This window comes from Beta vulgaris, chromosome 8, assembly GCF_026745355.1.
Source record: "Beta vulgaris subsp. vulgaris cultivar EL10 chromosome 8, EL10.2, whole genome shotgun sequence".
Taxonomy (NCBI): Eukaryota; Viridiplantae; Streptophyta; class Magnoliopsida; order Caryophyllales; family Amaranthaceae; genus Beta; species Beta vulgaris.
The window spans coordinates 50,120,341-50,124,893 of NC_079209.1; positions in this window are offsets into that span (position 1 = coordinate 50,120,341).

A 4,553-nucleotide genomic window follows, 5' to 3' on the forward strand; every position below is an offset into this window, starting at 1 on the left:
TACCAAGGTTACTAGCCTTGTAGGAACTACCATCACATTGACTGGTAAAGCATGCTAAGGAAATATCCCAACATAATGCTGGGGGTAAGGATCGAACCCCTGACCTCAAGGATCAGAGGGGAGTACTCTACCACATGAGCTAGCTCCTCATCCTTAAGAATATGATGTCTTTAACTTTTACTATAGTACCTTTACAAACTCCACTTAAACCATCATACCCAAGTACTACCAAAAATCAGATTTGAATATCAAGATTATTATAAACATTACAACTATAACTAATAATCTGATTTCTTTTACTTACTTTATACCTTACTTATACTTACAAAACTTAATCAGATTTACAAACTTAATCAATTTATAACTTAGTCCAATTACAACCTAATCAATTTACAACTTACTCCAGTTACAACTTAATCAAATCACACTTGAAATTACAAAATCAGATTATACAATATTAAGTAATAAAAGAGAAAATTATACTCCCTCCGTCCCAAAATATAGTTTCCCATTTCTATTTTGGGAGTCAAAATTTAAAATCTTTGACCAAATATTCTCATTAATGTATACAAGAAAACATATTCATGTGGGGTCTTGTTGGATTTGTCTCAACGTGTATATTCATAATATCAATTTTTTATATTTTTTACTAATACGAAATAGAAGATATAATAGGTCAAAGATACGTCTCGGAGACTGTGCAAAAAGAAATGGGAACTATATTTTGGGACGGAGGGAGTATTATATTTTTTTTTATACCGAATAGTCTCGCCGGCGTCGATCACCGGCGATGAAATTCCGGCAACGATACACAACTGCTCGCCTCGCACGCGACACTTCACACACACCACACACACGCTCACAACCACGACCCTCGCCCAGACCACTGCTCGCGCGCACCCAAAGTGCGACGCTCACCTTCGAGCGCTTGCACATCAGCAACGACATTCGAACCTTCGAACCACAGCACACTCGCACACACTGCACAACCTCGTCGAAGGCCGACGAGATTCAGGGAAAAGGGAGGAGAGAGAAAATTCTTTTAAAGGAGGAGGGAGGAAAATCGGTTGTATAAGGGTTAGGGTTTCTGATTTTTTTTTCTTCTTTCCTATTTATAGGGTGGAAAATCTAAGCCGAATAGAAATTGTTCCCAAATTACCTTCCTATTTCTTATTTTATTTATTTTGAAAATAAAATAAAACTAAACCATAATATAATTAGGTATACTAAATAGGTTGCGTAATTAAGTTATAAATTTTAGGTTTACCTAAACTGTATTATTTTTGTAAACAATAATAAAATACTTTTCGATTATATTCTTTATATTTTCTTATTTTTAAAGAATAACTCCCAAAAATACGGAGTATTACAAATCCCTTATCTTCCTCCATTCCGTTAAAGGCGAAGCGATGATTAAATCAATCATCATCAAACTCAACCATCATATTTGCATATGCCTCGTTATTAATTTTGATATTTCGAAATGAAAATGTTATGCTAGTATGCTATGATTATGCCTCTTTAAATAATCAGCACATTTATTCAACGGTTATTTTGTGTAATAACTTCTGGGATCATTTAGTAATTAAGTACTTTTGACCCCTTTCGGAGAAGTCTTTTGACTTTTCCTTGATTAGCATTTGCTTTTAAATTATCAATTTGTTGACAAATCTAAAACTTATATATCGGTTTTTAGGCGTTTGTGCCTAATCAATAATTCCTTTAGTTTATTGTTCATTTTATAAACAATGATACTGAGCTCACAATTTTTACTGTCGTATGGTGATATATTGAAAAAGGAATAACAAGATAAAAATTACTTCATAAAAAATAATATCGCTTAATCATGAAATATCTTTAAGAAGATATTTCTTAACTAAATTCTACCAAATCAATAGGTACATAATTTCTTAGTGAGGATTCAAACTACGCACTATTATTAGAATTACTAAAACATTTTAAATATTGCTTGATATATCAAGCACGGAGATTGATGAAACTGATGATGATTTGTGGTTCCTCATCTACATCAACATCGGGATCATCATAATCTCAATAATCTTTACTCGGGAATATAGGGATGCCTTCTTCCAATAAACATTCATGCCACAATAGGCAAATACACTTATAGTGTATGAGTTTTTTGAAACTCATATTTTTTTTTCTAATTAGATTACCCTATATTTTTTGTTGAATACGCCAAAGCTACCTTCAAAAATTATGGACTTCCAGTACTTCAACGTGAGTTCAGGGGAAAAGTATTGTTTTACAATGCATTCTCCCCATGCTTTGCAGACGCTCATTAGCTTCAATAACTCACCTTTTTCCATTTTTGCCAAAGGTTCAACGCTAGGAAATCCACATCGCTTCCAATAATAGTAGCACTGGACCCTTGTTTCTTTAAATCTCCAGTATTGGACCTTTGGATCCTCTCCAAAGAACTTTGTAATCTTGGACTGCTACTTTTTCATCTCTTCATCTTTGAATTCCTCCAAATCCTCCTGTGTTATGTCTATATTAAATTGATGCCTCCAACATTCCCCAGGAAAGGGTAAGGGAGAGACTTGTTGATTAGCCATACTCAAGGATTTTTTAGATTTTGATGGTAAAACAACATATAATTTTTTAACAAAAATAATACACTTTGTCCGTTCTCTCGCAATAATACAAACATTTGATTATTTTTTAATAATACAAACTTTTGATCAAAATTCCTCCAGTAAGGCAATGCCGATTGTTAACTTGTTGTAGGAGGTAACAAACTAAGGTGGTTTAGGTGGGTGGGGGGTTGGAGGACGAGGGAGAAGGAAGAAAGACCATTTTGAAAATTTTTTCTGACCTGTTTTACCGGTTATAAGTCAACTTGACCTATTGGAAGAATTTGATGTAAGTATTGTATTATTAAAAAATAATCAAAAGTTTGTATCATTGCGAGAGAACGGGAAAAAGTTTGTATTATTGTAGTTAAAAAAATCCAACAAAATATTGGGAGTGAAAACCTCAAAGTTAAGAAGATCTGTTTATAATACAATCATAATCACTGTACGTCATCCCTATTTTTAATGATAAATGAGGCGTTGGTTATTACATATCTAGATAACGTTTATATATCCAGATAACGTGTTAAGTATTCTCATAACTAACCTTAACCATTTCAAGATAAGGCTTTAGTGGGTGAAATAGGTCTATCCATTAACCCCTCAATGTGTCATTTCACTTCTACGATTTGCCATTAGTGGCGTCTGAAGTTGGAAGGTAATTATTACTTTTTGAAGTAACTTTTCGTACCTCATTAATACATTTTAAGAAATTTAGTATCCCAAGAGACAATTCATATTTTATCATTTTACTTTTGGCCGTAGAGTTTGCATTATTTGATATGACAGTTTATCTTGGAATAACATATTAATTTACACAATTTTGATTGAAGAAAATAAATAAATAATGCAAACATAGGATAAAAATTATAGAAATTCGGACAAAATGTAGAAAATTAATTTTCATTAATTAAAATTTTTTACAGCTTAGGATTGAAATTTTTTATCTTAGAATAAAAATTTACAATTTTCGTTTAGAATTTTGAATTCTAAACTTTAGGCCTAAATTTCTACTATGTCTCCTGGAGATCGCAATATCTCACCATCCGAGTCTTCCTCGGAGGCGATTTCTTGAGGAAGACCATCCTCATCACTAGGGGTGTTAATGAGCCAGGTGGCTCGCAAACTATTCGAGCTCGACTCGGTCAAAGCTCGGTCAAAGCTCGGCTCGAGAGGGCTCGATTCGAGTTCGAGATCGGCTCGAGACTCTAACGAGCCGAGCCTGAGCTACCTTAAGCTCGGCTCGAAAGCTCGCGAGCAAGCTCGATAGTATTTAATTTATTAAAAAAATTTCATTAGTGTTAAATATAGGATAAAATAATTAATAACTATTGGGAAAAAATGGTAATCTAGGGCTCTTTAATCATTAGAAAGCCAAAGTTTATACTTCATTAGATGATTTTTTTAAAAAAACAAACCATTAGAAAAAAAAACAAAGGCAAGAATAAAAATATGATGAGAGAGATTCACATTAGTGTCAGTCACGTGCAATCACTCCTTGCTAATAATACATGCATACAAGCTACAGCAAGTCAGCAACATCCGCATACAACAAGAAGCTGAAAATTTTGTTGTCCCACATCGGTGGTTTTAACAATGATGTATGTCAAATGCTCCATAAAATAAACCCTTGAGTTAGACATACACTACAACTTGCCTATTATTTTTTGGGCTATGCAGTGAACAAAAGTTTGGATAATAAGGCCTCTAAAAAACTAAATTTTTGGGACTTCTAAAATCTGACTTTGGAGTATATGCTTTAGTTGAACTTGGACTTCGAGCTTTTCGAGCCTAACAAACTCGTGCCGAGCCATAGGTTTTGGGATCGAACTTGAGCCGAGCCTAGTATTTCAAGCTCGACGAGCTTCGAGCTCGAGCCGAGCTGCATCAAATATGTTTTCGAGCCGAGCCTAGTCAGGTTCGATCTTGGTTCGCCTCGTTAACACCCCTACTCAT